This window comes from Nycticebus coucang, chromosome 20, assembly GCF_027406575.1.
Source record: "Nycticebus coucang isolate mNycCou1 chromosome 20, mNycCou1.pri, whole genome shotgun sequence".
In the NCBI taxonomy this organism is placed as follows: Eukaryota; Metazoa; Chordata; class Mammalia; order Primates; family Lorisidae; genus Nycticebus; species Nycticebus coucang.
The window spans coordinates 3,414,120-3,432,884 of record NC_069799.1 but is presented as its reverse complement, the minus strand read 5'-3'; the positions used below and the strand labels follow the sequence as shown (position 1 = coordinate 3,432,884).

Sequence of the window (18,765 nt, the reverse complement as noted above, 5' to 3'; positions counted from 1 at the left end):
AGGGCACTGGTCCCATATGTCGGAGGTGGTAGGTTCAAACCCAGCCCCGTGGGTTCAAACCCAGCCCCGGCCAAAAACCACAAAAAAAAAAAAAAAAAAAAGAATTTAACTAGAAAGCAAATATAACAAAGAAAAACAAGGCTAGTAACAACATAACAAAGACTAAGCTCTAATCTCAGGATAGCCTGCCTCCCTTCTACTTATCCCCTCTATTACTCCCCCCAATCCACTTTTCTTATTTTAAAATATATATACTATACGTGATGTGTAATATAATTATATATCATGTTATATTAAATAGGGTAGAACCTCTGTAAGCTGACCGCCTAAAGGACCGTAACAAACTGGTCAACATATGAAGGTGGTCATCATAAGGAATGAGGGCTACTGTGGTGACACATATAAATACTTTCTTACATAGCATTTATTAGAGAATATAATACAAAATCATGCATAATCAAGACATAGCAAAATCATATATACAGTGTCATACAAAGTCAATACATTTACTGTTTTCTCATGCTTTAATCATTCTTTCTGAAAAAAGAGTCAGTCTTGGTCTGTTTCTTAATCTCATAACAAATGTTTAAGTGGAGAAAGCACTCTCACCGCAGACTATACCACTCAGCACAGCTAGGCATTTTCCCACAGCAAATGACTCCAACTGCATTATCAGATGCCAGACATCCTCTTCTGTGGAGTCTCTGCAATTTCTGTGTCATCCTCACTTGCTTCGTCCACTTCATCAGCTGCTTCATGCACTTTTATGCTGGTCAGGTTCATTATAGGTTTTCACCTCATCATCCATTGCAACAGAACATTCAATACCTACACCTTTGTGGTTTTTTTTTTTTGGTCGGGGCTGGGTTTGAACCCACCACCTCCGGCATATGAGACCAGCGCCCTACTCCTTGAGCCACAGGTGCCGCCCAATACCTACACCTTTGAATTCTGCCATGGGAGATGGACTGTCTGATGGGGCCAAACCATCATGCTCTTGAGTAATGAGAAATCCAACTTTCTTGAAACACTTTGGTATCATTTCTGGCTAACCCTGATTCTAAACAGAACTGACCCAAAGGATGGCATCCAGAGTGTTAACAGATGCAACAGCTGAAGTTGCTCCACAGGGGACCACAGGTTTGTGTTTCAGTGGAGCTGGGCTTGGTACTTCATTTTAAATGCTTTCATGATGTCTTGGTCAAAAAAAATGAATTTTTGAGGTCATGTGTGAAGGGAGAAATTTTCATGTCACATTGTGGGATGATTCACACTTGTGGGTGGCCTAGGAAGTTGTCTACTATCAGTAAAATGTTTCTTCTTTTCTCAGTTGATACCCCTTACCCACTCCTTGAATAGGGCACCCATTATCCATGGCATTTGTTTGATCTCTAAGTGACAAGAAGGTCTTCAGGCTTCAGGTTCTTGAATGCATATGACTTTGTCAACTTATGTCAATCACCAAGGGTTTTAGTTTCTCTCCAGCTAAGCTAGTGCAAAGTATATCTATGATTTGTTCCTTGGAAAGTCTTCATTTGTCACCCTGATGACGAAGCTCTTGTCAAGCATTGCCTTGAAAGAGTCCACACTTGTCAGCACTAAAGATGACATCATCTTTAAAGTCTGGCGAAGTCTGAGAGCTTTCTGATGAACTCTCCCACAAGTTCTACTGGATCTTCATTGGCCTCACCACACAAGACTTTCTGGGAGATCTTATAAGTTTAAATTTCTTGAGCCAATCTCTTGATGCTTGGAAATCTGCCACTCTAAATTCCTGCGCAAATTTTTTTGCAACTTGTTGGATCATCGGGCTGGAGATTTGGACATACCACCCTCATTTGTTTGAACCAGATTAATGTGGCTTCCTTGATTTCATCAAAGGAAGCTTTCCTCCTTTTCTGCTGTAAGTCTCCACTTTCCTTACCATAATTCCCCACATACTCATGTTCACATTTTTGGATATTGTTAACTGTGGTCTTACTGATACCAAAATGTTCTGCCATCTTTCTATGGCTGTTGCCATCCAGAAAATGTAGAAGAACAACTTTTCCTTCAATGTCGGCTCTTTGAGTTCTTCCCTTTGGGCCACAATGTCTCGATTAACTGTAAAATTTTTCAGTAATTATAGGATGCACCTACAATTCAGACCAATCTTTCATGTGGAAAAAATCTTCTACAACATGTAATAAACAAGAGGACATTCAGCCTAATCCAACACATGGTAATAACAAAACATGAAAAAAAGAATTTATACTAAAGGAAAAGAAATATGTACGTACAACTAAGGGGCAAGGCCCATACCTTCTACCTTTTGGTGTAGAGTGGACTCAATTGTTCAAGTTATAGAGGATAGATTAATATTGTGTGTTACAGACCAAATGCTCAAGATACATCTTACAGAGGTGGTCAATTCATACAGGTCAGTCTTCCACTGAGTACCTGTGGTACATGTCTGGTCTATGAAAACTAGGACAATTTAAGAAGGCAGTCATAGTCGGGCATTGTGGCAGGCACCTGTAGTCCCAGCTACTTGGGAGGCTGAGGCAAGAGAATCTCTTAAGCCCAAGATTTGAGGCTGCTGTGAGCTGTGATGCCACAGCACTCTACCGAGAGTGACATGGTGAGATTGTGTCTAAAAAATAAAAGAAGGTGGTTAAAGTAGGGAGGTGGTTGACTGCGGAGATTCTACTGTATATTGGATTAAATGCATATATCTATTATACATATCATAAAAGGTACATAATAAATATATGAGGATACATGTATCCCCATTTAGCTACCACAAAGACTTGTTAGTGTGGTGTGGTTAGACTCTTTACCTTCTTTTATGCTCTCAGCAGACTTAAAGGTATGTAAACTTAATAATCATAGTAACAAAAATAACATCAACTTTCATTTGCTAAATGCATTCTCTACACCAATATTGGACTCAGTTCTTATACTTATGTGTATCATTCACATGTTAAGGGTATATAGAATTTTTCATATTTTTACAAGTCAGAAAACTGAAACCCAGTATCACTATGTGATGTATTATTACTAACAACAGATCAAACTGAGATTGCATTCAAGTTCAAATTCAAGCCTCCTGTACTTGATTCCTGTGACAGGTATAAATTCAGAGCTGAAACAAATAGATATGTGACTCAGTGCTCAAGAGTTAACCTAAACGGAATGGACAGTTTCCCCCCCAAAAGGAAGGTATCATCTTTTTGAGAAAGGATGCTCCTAGCATTTCTTAAGAGGCAGAAATAAGACCAGGCCTTGGGCTAGCTTTAGCCATTCTGCCTCACATCGTGCCAATGCTGCTGACTATTTTGAAAAGCAACACAAGGTGAGAGTGTCTTCTGGTAGAAAGATACCATGACTCCTTCCTGCGTGAAGCTGAACTACATACTGAGATAAAGCACTAAGAGAGGCGGCTCTTGGTGAGGGTGCAACTTGTGGGTAGTTAGCAGAATCCTGCTGAAATAACTGGTCACATGAGACAAATTATTCAGGCTGTCAAATCTCTGGCTTTCTGTTGAGGTAGTTGGCTTTCCTGGTTTTCTGGGAAAAAGCATTGGCCTGAAATGAAACGTTGGACCAGAATAGAAAGGTATAGTCAGAAACACAAGGGAGCATGACCAGCAAACAGGACAGCAGCTGGTCAGCTGAGGTTAGAAAAGCAGTTCACAGAGGGCAGATTCTTTATGCGGAAGCTGCACAGTGGGGAATTCTTGACATGGACTCATGTTGCCTGGCAGCTGCATGGCTGTGCCCACCTCCGCCCTGGCCTCCACCCTCCAAGCTGACTTTCCTGTGATCCATTTCTCACACTGACACCAAAATATTCTTTTTATAATACAAATCTGACTAAACCACATATATGTTTAATTGATACCAGAAGTAGTGGTTCTCATGGCAGTGCACATTAGACTCCCCTGGGAGGGAACAAAAATACCAGTGTCTGTCCCCCAAACTCCTGCCCCCACAAGATCAATTAATCAGAATCTCCGGAGCTAGGGCTAGGTCATCAACACTTTTAAAACACTCTAAAATGATTTCTGTGTGTATCCCTGGTTAAGAACATGGGCCTAAAGGTACATTTTAGACTCTGCAGAATGGTAACAAAGTCCTCCTTAAACTGAACTCTGGCCTAGGGAGATGTGCCCAGGTTTGCTTTAAGAAGGACCTGGGTAATACTTCTGAACTAGATTATTCCCTCTTATGAATAATTTCTTAGGGAGAAAATATTTTCTTTCCTCATCTACAATATGACAATATTTGGCTGCACTATTTGTAGAAAAATAGAACTATCTATTTCCTTCACCCTCTAGTCTTGTCCCTGTTCACACCAGGTAGAAGAAGATATTTCAAATGAACACATATCTGTTTTGCTATTGAGGATGACTGATATTATTAATAGTAAGAGAATGGCCTGCTGGGTTTGTAAATGCTCACTAAAAGATCACCACCAACAAGAAAACAGACATCTAGACCTACTTCTCCAGAGCTCTGTAAGAAAAGCTCTATGGACAGATGATGCACAGGACTCCAGCCTAATACCTGCTCCCAAGGCTTACTGAGACCCTCGAGGAAACAAGGGACATAAGGCTACCACCACTTTCCAATGAAGTAAAAAATGATTATTAATGTTAATTTTTCATTTAATAAAACTCATTCCAATAAGTCTTTCAAGCTATGAAGAGAATTGTTCAATATAGAGCTTTCTATCTCACTTCTAGGTAGGGGAATGTGAGCTAAGAAAAATGTGACATAAGAGGTGTGACATGGCCATTAAATAGCCATATCCTTTGTGCCAGGGGCATCTTTTATATAAGAAATTCTCATACATAGAAGGGTCTTTTAGCATAGGTAATATTTTCCTTAAGAATTTTAGTTATTTTTAAATTCTCTACTATTTACTAAGCACTTCAATGTAACTGATTTTATTTGTCTTTAAAAAAAATTCAGACAAGAAGGGAAGATGATATTTATTTCTTTTTTTATAATTAAAAAAAAATCTAAGAGGGAAATTGGCTCCCTTATGGCTACCTACAGGTTTGCCAAGTTTAGAAATCCGACCTTTGAACTCCCAGTCCAATGCTCTTTCTAATAGTAAACATTGCTATTTTTTTTAATTGGCCTGGTATAGACAAAGACCTGAGATAACTTTGTCTTATAGCTTTCAAAATATGTTTTACAGAGGTAAGCTTTAAAAACAAAATTACACAGCTCTGTAAGCAAATAATTCATGTGAAAACAAAAATGATCCTAGTAGAAGTGAAACAGGAGATGGGTGGGCCTGCCCACCTAGGTCCCATCCCACAAACAGCATCTGTAGGAGAGCTCCTTCCGGCACCAGATGGAAATCTCAAACTCCTTTTACAAAGAAGGCAGAGGTCTCAGAAGTCAAGTGATTTGGTCAAGCTCTCCCAGTTAGAGATTTCTTGATTGACAGAGTCTTGTGATTACTGAGCAAATGCTCTTTCCACTGTGTTTGAGTGTTTCCTGGATTTCGTGGAAGTGGATCAGCTCAGCTACCACCTCCAAGTTATCACCTATGTTCCTGGTGAACAAGCTGTCTTGCCACACACTGCCTCTCTAAAGCATGCTGAAATACTTGGGATTTTTCAAATCCACCATGCTCTTTGTAAACATTTGACCTTTGCACATGGGTGGTTTTCTCTCTGTCTGGGAGGCTTTCCCCCTGGGTGCCGTCTTTCCTAACCAACCCACCTTTCTGACCTCTACAGATGGTGAATTCTTACTTTAGTCCAGACTGCCTCTAGCAACCCTCTGGTGACACCACTCCCAACCTTGGCTAAGTGATAAGATTAATCAAGGCAATCTTGTCCTTATCTCTTATCACATTGGTTTGTTTTAACGGCTCTTTGAGAGGCAGAGTCTGGTCTGCATTTCTAGTTTTGTTCTCCAACCACTTTGAACCTATTGAGTATCACAACAAAGATCTGTCAAAAGAAGAAAAACAAAAGGGAAGGAACACTATTCACTAAGTAGTTTCTTACACAAAGCATGCATGGGAGCAGTGTGGTAAGTATTCCGGGGAACTGGGTCGCCCAGGAGCTTGCGCCGAGTGTTAGACAACACGGCCAGAAGACAGGACAGCCAGGAACCTCTGAGGCTCCTGATTCACAACTCTAAAAATTTCCCTTTTCTTTTCCATGACAGAAAAGCCTCAATTTCCTGAATCAGGCTCCTGATTCACAACTCTAAAAATTTCCCTTTTCTTTTCCATGACAGAAAAGCCTCACTAGATACCCCCTATATCAATCTAATCTTTTGTTCATAAATTTGAAATAAAACCACAAACAGCAAGCATTTTGGAAAAATAAAACAATAGCATTTTTAAAAACAGGAGATAAATTAATAGGAAAAAAACATGATAAGGAAGCGAATATTTTAGGAAACAAAAACAAATATTTAACTTGTTACTCTTAAGGAGATTTGAGGGACTATAGTATAAGAAAATAAAAATTATCTTCTCTGAAAACACACACACACATATACATATGAAAGAATGAAGAGTTTTATAGAATTTAAGTATTGAAATAAAAAAAGATTTAATAGAAGCCCTGAGTATCTAAATGCCCAGGGCTATAAATTAATTCACAAACTGAAAGGTAAAGTAAAAATCTCCCACTTAGAAATAACTAGTCTATGACAGATTGTGAAGAAGTATTTATACACAGGTTTACAATCCCAGGTTTCTCTTGGTTTCTTTGACTTCCCTTGCTTTCAAGGGAAACTTAATATAGTAGTTTTATTAAAATTATGTCTAATAAAACATATTTTCAAATAGTACACAATGTTCCCCTAGCATTGATAAGATAAATTAACACAGTATTAGTGTAAAATCCTTTTGAAGAATTATTTTACTGTACTCTTTAAGAACTGTCACATCCCCAACATCTTATGGTATTATTTTTTACCTCAGGCAAGAATCACTGAGAAAATAAACACAGAGTGTTGCAGAAATAAGTTTTAGAAAGTCCTTTACTTTTTGAAGCTAACTTTAGTCCCCTGGATTATTATTTATTTATTTATTCAAATAGCTTTGATAACTGTTGCTCAAAGTACACAAAATTTTTAGACAAGAAATCTATTGTAGAACATGGTGGCTATCATTAACAACAATATATCATATATTTGGAAATTACTAAGAGAGTATATTTTAATCGTTGTTGCCAAAACCCATAAGTATGTGAGGTAATGATATGTTAATTAGCTTAATTTAGCCATTGTATAATATATTCATACTTCATAACATTGTAAGTCCTCCATAAATATATATTTTTATTTGTCCATGAAAATATAAATGAATAATATAGTTTTCATCATTTGTAAAAATCTTAAATAATTGTCATTAATTTAATTTAGCTTCCAAGTTTGGTGCTTGCAAGATATTTCTTTTTTAAGAAGGTACTTTCCCTTTTCTTTATAGGTGTTCACTGTAGGTCACCCTAGCCCAGTGATTTCATTATTCTTTCCCTAGAAATTTAATCCAAGGAAATAATCCCAAAGAAGGAAAACATAGAGGAGGAAAGATGTTCTGTGTAATAATTTATAACAGTGAAACTAGGAATAAGCTAACTATCCAGAAAAAGTGGAATATGTAGGCCAAATATGGTAAGATAGCTGATAAATAGTATTAGATTATATAGCAGTATGGTAAGATTGCTAATATACAATGTAAGTGAAGGAAACTATTCAAAATTAAATTTGTACTATCATTAAGTTATATAAAAATGTAAACTTTTGAATTTAAGAATTTCGAAGAAGCACATAATAAGTTAAAATATCTTATTTGTTTGAATCAGTGTATATATCTATATATCTCTTCTATTTATTTTAAGGAAGCTAGTATAACAGACTTTTAAAAAGTGAAAAAAAAAAACAGAATTTTCCATCTTCCCCATCAATATCCCAACTTTATTATTGATTTTCCAGCTAATATTACGATGTATGCATGAGTCACACATCCCTCCTGAGCATCATATTTGGGTTCTTGAACTTATGACTCTTACTCGTCTTATTTTGTAGAGGGTTACTCTCTTTAGGTAGCAATAGTCACTTACATGTATGCATTTTACAGTTTCTGAAATTTATACACACACAGAATTATTTAATTCTCTTAACTACCAAATTTAAAATAGATAAGAGGAATAGGTATTTTAAGAGGAATCTTCTGAAAAGATAAGGAGACAAGGTTCCAGGGTGCACAGGAAGAAACCCATGTCTAGCCCTTTAGTCTACATTAGTGTCTTCTTGTGGCACCACTTCACACCAGAATAATTCATTATACATTTAACTGACAGAGAATAAAAGTTTTTAAAATAAATAAAAAGTTTATTTTTTATATTTTCTTTCTTTCTTTACACAATAAAAATTTGAAGATATACTATGTACAGGTAGCCTGCCAAATGCCAGAGATAAAGAGGTGCAATGCATCCTTACGGGATTTTCAGAGTAGGAGGGGAGACTCACACAAAAATAAATAGGTATGAGCCAATGTCCGAAGCAGAGACATCAGTAGCATTCAGTCAAGGAAATATTTAATCATTTGTGTAATGGAAGTGAAGAGGGAGTTGGATCAAGTACTTAACAATGGCTAAGCATGAAGGATGAACTGGATTTAATGAGATATAAGGTGGGGCAGAGAATGAGAATATTTTAGAAAATAAACATTGTTTCCCAAATTTAATACTTCTGCATAATTTTATTAATGGGTATCACTAAAGAATCCCATTTTTAGGCATTAGTTAATTCTAAGATCATTATCTTGATTTGCAAAAGATTTGTCCAATTATACATCTTTTGATGACATACTAACCTATATAATTAACCAGTTTGTTCAAATGCTACAGGACTTGAAATTAAGGAAGTATGGGGAAAAGCTTAAGTCAAGTGTAGGGAAGGAGCCAAGAGAGATCTGCAGCTTCAATCTCCATCCCAAAGCTATTTCCCATTGAAAACATCATGCTTGAAATTTGTGGATCAGTTAACCATTTACAAACCAGATTCAGCGATGGATATTTTCCAGCTGTCTTTATACTAATGGGAAATAATAATGTCCCACAAGCGCTCTTGTCGGGCACTCTCTTTCCAATCCGACTATTCCCATCCCCTCGTCTTCCTCTGTAAATACTTCTGCTTGTTTGAGTTTGATGAGGATGAGCATAGTGAAGGATTGAGTCTCCACTCACAATTAATAGAAAAATTGCTTTCATATACTGAATTTTAATATGCCTAACACCGTTTTAATTGATATTGTTTTCTTTCATTCAAAGGAAATGCTCTTCAATACATACATCCATGGTTTTAATGAAATTCGAATTCTAATATCTACTTCATCTTAATTACAGTTAATTCTGCTCAATTTGAAATTGTCAGGTCTATCAGAGTACTTCTTTTTCTCAAAACAACACCTTGGTGGTGGCATAAATCAGTTTATCTTTCTGTGGAAACACATATGATCAGGGATCTGAAGACCTGTATATAGAATTGATTTTTCTTTCTCTGGGGTGAAAGTTAACTTACAATTTCCCTCTATTTTCCTATGCAAAGTAATAAACTTATCTATGTAATTGCTAATTTTCTCATGCCATCTTTTTTTTTTAATTAAATCATAGCCGTGTACATTAATGCGATCATGGGGCATCATACACTGGTTTTATAGACTGACACATTTTCATCACACTGGTTAACACAGCCTTCCTGGCATTTTCTTAGTTATTGTGTTAAGACATTTACATTCTACATTTACTAAGTTTCACATGCCATCTTTTAATTCCAATCCTCCCCTAGGCTCATCATCATTGTTAGTAGGCATCCAGCTTTCCGAATACATTCTAGCTGTTTTCCTGGCTTCAGTAAAGTGGAAGAGTAGAAATTCAGCAGCCCAGGTCAGTCTAGGGAAACAGGAGGATTTGGAAAATATCATTTTGCTGCTCAGCTCCCAAATCTCAGTCTTGTCTTTTCCACTTTCAGGCCATGCCTGTCTTCCCACTCCCACGCACACCTTTCCACCTGCTTCATCCTCTGACTGCGAGGCGGCCTATCTTATCCCATTCAGTCTGTTCAGGGGACTTGACGGTGACTACCCTTTATTTCTACCTCACTGTCCTCATTCTCACATGGCTGGTTTCCTGGAACTGACTTCCCATGGCCTGCTACTGTCCCTCCACCTTTAGACAGAATGTGTCAGCCCGACCCCCTCTGACTGTGCCCAGCATTCCTGTGTCTATCATTGTTATTCTGGGCTGTGTTTCCCTTGTGACAAGACACTGGCCCCATACTTCTCACTGCTCAGTATTTTACCCCAGCTTCTTCCAAACTGTAAACTCTGTGAAGACAGGAACCTTTGTTTATCTCTATATTCTCAGTATCCAGCAAATAGAGGTGGTTAGTAAATGTCTACTGAATGAAAGAATACATTTTCCTTTTGCACTGCTGTTAGCTTCCTGATCTCTTCATGGGTATACTATGGTGAAAGAATTATAATGATAGTGTATTATTCAAAATACATAGTAACTTATGCTAGGCTATAATAGCTTTAACATTCTGGTCCTTTATGACAACAATGACTGTGGGAACATGCCTTGGTAGGGATTCTAGGGCTCACAGTCACTCAAGGGTCAGAGCAATGGAAGTTGAACCATCTTGTTAGGCCTCCTCATGTGCCCCGAGTTCACAACATAGAGAATTGCACAGTGGCTTTTAAATGAGCAATCAGAAGATTTGCCAGCATTTTCTCATATGGTAAAAACATGTTATCTGATGGTATTCAAACTTCAAGAGAGCATGGAAGTGAAATCCCTCTAGAAATACTGGTGAGGAATTATCATGTTTTACACAATTAATAACAAATTCTGATCTTAAATATTCATTTCTCAATTGGATGGTTTTATGCACATTATCTTCCTACCTAAACAAAATGAACAAATAGGAATATGCTTTCTTCATTACTGACCCTTTATCTCTTCTCTTCCCCTTATGCAGGTCTGTGGAGAGCATGGAGAAAAATAGGGAAGTTTCTGACAGAAACTTGTACCTAGAATAGGCGGAATGTGTGATAAGAAAGCAAACGTCTTCTGAGTAGAAAATCATCCTACAGATGGGAGAGTGAGGCGAGAGGCACTGTGCGAGGAGTGTCCCTGCCACGTTCATGGAGCAACAACGGAACCAGTGTGGCTGGAGACAGCAGGACAGAAGGGGCCTGTTAGGGCCTTCTCATGTGCTGCTAAAGGGATCTGAGCTATTATCCTAAAAGTAATGGAAAATCCTTGCATGATTTGTGCAGAAGAGTGGAAGTAGCAGAAAAGTAAAATCCACCTTGTAAAGATTCAGTGTGGCTGCTCTGGAACACGGATGTGGAGAGGCAAAGGGGGGCTGGGACAGGAAGGCGAGAGAGAAGGCCCCGCAGGAGACCCCGCTGGGGGGTGGGGGGGCACAGGACTCTTACATATTTTAAAGATAAATCCAACGGTTCTGTAAGAACACATGAGGTTGTGAGAAAAGGCGAAGGCCCAGGGACGACCTTGTGACAGAACACCATCACGTCGTCAAAGACTCCAGTAAAGGGCGAATCTGCTCGAAGCAGACAGACCCAAGTGGCAGACCAAGAGGAAACAGTTCCCTGCGCCACGGGGCGGCATCCCCGGTCCCACGAAGGAATTGCTTTTTTTAATCTTTTCAGCAATAAATTTAACATAATCACTTCTCTTTAGGGCAGATAAATCACTCCAAGACTTTGGGGACAAACTTAGCTACACTCAACCCCCTTTAGCTCTTCCAGCGGTCGTAGTCGTTTTCTGATTTTCTCGTGGGAACAGTAGTTTTTCAGGCAAGGGTGGGCAATCTCTGAAAGGCCCAGGGGGTGTTTATTAACCAGCAAGTGTTGATATTCCCGTGGGGTCCGTGAGTTTTCATCTAACAATGCTCACTCTCGGCAGTGCACCGTGTCCTGATTCTTCACTATCTGATGGCTGCAAACTCCAGGCCAGTGCACGTCCTCACACGACCCAGATCGGAATTAGGCCTTTCTCCTCTCACAATGCAGACGGCCCAGGTGGAATGTTGGCTGTGTTGTAAGTTGGGGTGGGAGTGTGAACAGGTAAGGTTTTCAGCTCCCGGCGGGGCAGGTCAAATCTACACGACCTGGTGGAGGTGCCCAGCGGGCAGCTCCCACGTGTCCTCACATGCAAACCTGGACTTCAAAAGAGGTTCATGGAATGCACATGTGACTGTGAAAAACTACTACAGATAGATGTTCTCAGCTGGGAGACTGGATGAAATAACCAAGGGAGACAGCATGAACAGGACAGGACTGGAGAACCAACCTCAGAGCAGTCTACTGCGAAAGTGTGCAGAAGTGGAGTCACCAAGCCAGAAGACTGAGGAGCAACAAGGGAGGAGCCTGCAGGGAAGACTAAGCCCTTGTAAGTCTACTCTGGGACCTGCAGAGAGCTCCTGTCCCGGTCCAGGTTACCGTGACTCACATGTAAGTGTGCTCTGGGACCTGCAGAGAGCTCTTGTCCCTGGTTAGATTACTGTGACTCGCATGTAAGTCTGCTCTGTGACCTGCAGAGTGCTCCTGGGTCTGGTTAGGTTACTCTTATCTTCTGCATTTGAATTAAGGCCACTTGTGGGTCAGGGGTACTGTCTCATGCCTATAATCCCATCACTCTGGGAGGTTACTTGAGGTCAGGAGTTCTAATCAGCCGGAGGAAGAGTGAGACCTCATCTCTACTAAAAGTAGAAAAACTAGCCAGGTGTTATGGAGGGCGCCTCTTGTCCCAGCTACTTGGGAGGCTGAGGCGAGAGGATCACTTAAGCCCAAGAGTTTGAGGTTGCTGTGAGCTATGATGATATGAGGGTACTCTACCCAGTGTGACAAAGTGAGACTCTGTCTTAAAAAAAAAAAAAAAAAAAAAAAAAAAAGCTCACTTAACAGCATTCCTCACTGTCAAGACACACATGTGCAATCTGGTCCCCACGTCCTCTGCTGTGGTCAGACTGCACACTGCACTCACTGCCTTTCCTTCCTGGAGCACATCTCTCAATGCCTTTCTTTTGTTTCTTGTCTCAAAATTCTTCTTGCATTCTAAAATGTCTTCAACCTTCCCTGTTCTCTTAACAAAAAGCTTTATTGTGCTGATTCTCTATGGCCCAACTTCTCCAATCCTCTTATTACAACATTGAAATAAAAATCAAACCATTAGAGTATTTTTCTCCAATGCTTCAGAGCCTTCAGTAGATTATACATTGTACTGTGGTTGTTAATGCACATGTTTTATCTCTCCTATTGGATAGTTAAATTCCTTACAGGCAGAAACAATGTCTTAATTAATCTCTGTATTCTTTACAACATCAAATTTAATGCTCAATATGGCAAATGGGCTGAATAAATTATTGAATATAAAAATAAATTATTAAATACTTCAATAAATCAGTTGGTAAATAAGATAATAAATATTTATTTTTGAGCAATGCCTCACTTCTTTTGCAAAGAAAAGTTTTCATCTAATACTTATCATTTAGTACTTGTTGTCTATTTTTAATTGATTTTGTATTATTGCCACACACGTTTAATTTTTGCTCTTGCGTTTTCCAGATTGAAGGTGGAATTCTCTGTGGCCCTTGAGGGATCTTACTGACAGAGGTGAACCCACAGCCATCACAAATCCACAGTGTTTCTGCTGAAGATTTCTGAAGATATTATTAGCTTTCTGCCTGAATATAATAAAGCTTTCAATAAGGTTTTGAGTGTGAATCTGGATAGCTAGGAAATTTGGAAACCAAGGGCAGGAAAATATTTAAAGGAGGAGGCAGATGTTAGAAGTCAATATCAAAAGCAGCAAACTCATAGCTGCACCAGAAACAAGAGGCTCTGGAAGCTATGCCAAGGCTTCTTCACATGCAAATGCTCTGATAGTTTGCTTTTTAAAGCAAGATCCAATGACAGCCTTCCTAGAGAGCAGCTGTTCCCAGGATGAGAACTGAGAAGGCTACCTGAGACCCCTGGCCAGTAAAGGCAGACATTTTTCAGTGGTTGACATCCATACCCAGAAGAAACTACTTGTTAGTTCCGGGGTTTTATGGATGATATTGGTAATAATCTAGGCTTCCCTTTAACATAAGACTAAGAAACCCTATTCAATGACAGGTGATAGATGATTGCTGTACATTTTTAACAGCTTTTATTTTTATGTTACATAGCTCACAGTAATATATAACCTATATTCTTCAATACATTTTAGCCCTATACCAGCACAAATAATGAGCAGATATGGATATGGATATTTTAATATCTTATAAAATTCCAATAATATCCAGTACTGAACAATCTAAAAAAGGAGTGTCCAGATGTGAAAGAGTAAACATCCATATTGTTTTTAAGGTCTTTTTATGGATTTTTAGTTAATCTTGAATCAGTTAATAATTTTCAATTTTTGTCTTTTACCTCAGGGTAAGTGCAACCAACTAAACTTCCCATAAGTTTTACATACTTCTGTAATTTTAATGTGTTACATGACTAAGAATCTAGTCCAAAATTTAAAAGCCTACTGAAAAATCAGCACTGACCTGCAGTAGGTGAGTACGTGCATTCTGTTGACTGCTGTAAACCTACAGGAGTGAATGAGCAGTAAATCTGCCACGTCTTTCCTTCTTTTCTTCTGACTTTCCCTCTCTCCCTTCTCATTCTCTTTTTGCCTCTTCCTCCCTCTCCCCATTCCTCCATTCCTTCCTTCTTTGCTTCCTTCTGTTTCCCCTTCCTTCCTTCTTTTCTAGTTTTACTTGATTTCCTTGTTATAATTCTATATTTCTGTGACACAGAAGAAGAGTTGTAATGCTCTGAGTTATAAAATATAGATAAATATTATCACTGACATCAAATGATAATCTACATTAATGTTTTTCACTAATAGTATTCTCTTTGTGAGAAAGAATAACATCTCACATTCTACTTTTAAATCTACTAATATATCTTTAATTTTAATAGCCACAAAAATATATGTCAAAACCTTCTATCATTCATAGAACACAATAAATATATTAAGCAAACATTTTGCTTTACATCCATACCTTTACATCTATATCTAATCACCTTCAATAGTAAATTAATTTGAATTGCACAGGAACTTTATGTCTACCCTGTATATCTCTATTGTTTTATATGTAGAGAGATAAAGATTTTAAATTTGATTTAAAGCATTTACTTGCTGGAGGGTCTTTTATTTCCAGATAAGATGTAGGGGAATGAATAACACCTTTGCTACCCTGCTACCAATCTAAACAAATAAAAAGTCACAATATTTTGTATGGTTAGGGAAGTATGGTGGATGCTAAGAAAGCTTTATGAACCAAACTCCAGACAACAGCAAGCAGTTAATGGATGAGTCCTAGAGTAACATCTATTATACATTGGGCCAAATGCCAGGTCTGAACATGGGCAGACAGAGGAGTAGGTCTGCCATAGATAAGACTTTTGAGGGAAGAGAACAAACAAGCCATGCCTTGGGGACACCATGGGGTCCTGAAAGAGACCCACAGGCTAAAACAAAATAGTTGAGCTACATATTTTTCCCTTTTAAGTTTTTCAAAGAAAGCTGCAGTGGAAGAGGAACTAGAAATTAAATGAAATTATATTGTATTCTCAGTACCTTAAATTCTGGGGCTTCTTTAGGATGAATCCACAGATAAATAAATATCTGAAACTGTAGCACAATGTTGCCCTACTGTAAAATCAAAAAAGGCAGAGGCCATAGTGATGGTAGTTGGCGCCCTTAATCACAGGTGAATTTAATCTTGGTAAGTATGACTACCATTGAGAGACCAACTCAGCCTAGAAAGATGCTGAAAGCAATTCTCTGATCTTAATCACCAGGCAGAAGAAAGAGCTTACCTATCTGAAAAGAACCAAATCAAACAAAAATTTCACTGGAGCATTCACTTACCTATTGTAAATGATATTCCATATATGACAGAAACTGATGAGACATCCGAAGAAGCAAAAAAAAAAGGAAAAATATAGTCAATAGAAGGAGACTCACATATCACCCAGGTAACAGAACAAACTTTAACCATTATAACCAGGTTTTTAAAATCTGAAGGAAAATAGATATAATCAATTAAGACATGGAACTTTTCAAGAGCGAAATGGAAACTGTAAAAAAAAAAAAAGAATTACTAGCTAGACTGAAAGGAATAGATCCTTTAGAAAAAAAATCTATAAATTTGAAGACAGGTCAAAAGAAATAAAGAAAATAATTGTTTTTAAAAAATGTTAGTGATCTATGAGATGGTATTAACCACTTGAGCCCACAAGTGCTTGGGATCTGGAAGGAAGGGATACACAGAGCAGAGGCGGGAGGGCAAGGGAAGAATCAGTGACTTTCCAATTTGATGGAGGACACACACGGATATGAGAAGTTCAGCAAAGCACAAGTAGGATGACTAAAACAATCACACATAGTAATGTAATAGTTAAAGCGATGAAAATCGGTGGTCAGTAGGAACTTTTTTTTTTTTTTTAATATAGACAAAGTCTCAGTCTGTCACCCTGGGTAGAGTACTGTGGAGCCACACAACTCACAACAACCTCCAACTCCTGGGCTTAGGCAATTCTCTTGAGTAGCTGGAACTACAGGCCCCCCGCCACAACGCCCAGCTATTTTTTTGTGGCAGTTTGGCTGGGGCCAGGTTAGAACCTGCCACCCTCCGTATATGGGGCCGGCACCCTACTCACTGAGCCACAGGCACCACCCAGGGACTCTTAAAAGCAAACAGAAAATGACACATTTCAGTTAGAAAAATAATGATAGAAAATCCCAGCTGCCTTTCTATCAGAAATGACAGAAACCAGGCTGCAGTGAAATTTGATTGTTAAAGTGCTGACACAGGAGAAAGAACACCTGTTAACACAAAGTTCTTTGGCCAAAAAAATTCTCCAAAAATAAATTGTTAGTAACGATATTTTTAGATAAATAAAAGTTTAAAAATTTGATGACATGAAAGATGAATTGCAAAAAAAAAAAAAAAAAAAATCCTAAGAAAGTTCTTCAAGAGGAACTGATGCTAGATGGAAACTTGAATCTACAGAAAATAGGGTAACTATATAGGTTAAAGAAAAGGCTTTTAATTTGTTTAAAAGAAAAATGATTATATAAAATAAACAATGACAGAGTGTCATGGGGTTAGTAATATGAAAATAAATGACAGTGACAGGAATAGCAAAATATATAAGGAAGGGGGTTCTGGTATTATGTAATGTTGTAAAATATTAATTCAAGATAGATTGAGTGATGAGTTAAGAATTTACATTGCAGTTTCCACAGTAATCACCAAATAAAGGGGTTCAGACAAAAAGTTAATAGAAGATATAAAATGGAAGACTTAAGCATATTCAATTATTTAAAGACTGTAGGAAAAACAGAACAGAATCAAGATTAAAGAGGGCAAACAGAATACAATAAAATAGACTTCAACACCATTTTATTAATAATCATATTAAATGGAAGTGAACCAAGTAATTCAAATATGAGACTGAAAAATGAGATTAAAAGGTATATAAAGTATATGCTTTGTATAAGAGACACATTTCAAATATAAGGACATAGATAGGTTAAAAATATAAAGATGGAAATATGTGTGCCCTACAAACCCAATTATAAGAGAATTGGTCTGGTTATGATGATATTAGAAAATAAAGCTTAACCATGAAGAGTTTTATGAGATAGAAGTAACATTTTATACTAGTAAAATGGCCAATTCATCAGGAAGACCTAACTGAAAATGTATGCACCTAATAAAAGAGTATTAAAATATATCAGGGAGAAGTAAATGCACACACAGCTACGGTTGGAGAATTTATCACTACTTTCTCAATAACTGACGGGACACATAGACAAAAAGATCAGTATGCCTACATAAAATCCGAATAAACTTATCATCCAGTGGATATTTATGTATGTTTTTAAAAAACTATGACCACAATAGAATTAACTTAGAAATCAATACTGAAAAAATTTTAAATAAAAATACCTCTATATATTAGAAAATTAAAAACACCTTCCAGGGCCAGGCCTGGTGGCTCACAACTATACTCCCTAATACTGTGGGAAGCCAAGGCAGGTGGATGGATTGAGCTCAGGAGTTCAAAACCAGCCTCAGCAATAGTGAGACTTCTCTCTACTAAAAACAGAACAACTAGCCTACAACACACCTGTGGTACCAGCAACTCTGGAGGCTGAGGCAAAAGGACCGCTTGAGGCTAGGAGTTTGAAGTCACTGTAAGCTGTGATGCCGCAGCCCTCTACCCAGAGTGACAGAGTGACAAAATAAACAAATGACTCCCCAACAAAAAACAAAAGAATGCCTTCCTATAAACATATTAGTCAAAAAAGAAGAGATTTTAAAGTAACTTAGAAAGTATTTTAAGTAAATGATAATGAAAGCATATAATAACAAAAGCTGTACTTGGAGAGAAACTGACAACTGTAAATAAATGTTAAAAGAGGGAAGCATATAAATCTAAGGGTGTGTGTCTGTGTGTGTGTGTGTGTGTGTGTAGTGAAGCTATTTTAAAAGAGCAGAGATACCAAAAGTTGTTTTTAAGTAAAGATCAATATCATTGAAAAACACTTAGAAAAACTGGTCCAGGGAAATAAAAGAACAAAAATTAGGAATATAATAAATGAAAGAAGAAAGGTCAATAAAAAATCAGATACACAAAGCACATAAATTTAAAATTGAATTAAT

The 18,765-nt window shown here is 37.8% G+C and overlaps 1 protein-coding gene across 4 annotated transcripts in view; it reads right to left on the bottom strand.

Moving 5' to 3' along the window:
- Positions 1–18,765, bottom strand: part of NLGN1 (neuroligin 1) — a 1,028,955-nt gene that overhangs the window by 827,732 nt on the left and 182,458 nt on the right. The window contains exon 2 of one of the 4 annotated variants that reach the window (XM_053573118.1): positions 15,963–15,995. The exons of the other annotated variants lie outside the window; for them this stretch is intronic. The gene's annotated coding sequence lies outside the window, so the exon portion shown is untranslated. The remainder of the gene's footprint in view (positions 1–15,962; positions 15,996–18,765) is intronic. 4 annotated transcript variants of the gene reach the window in all.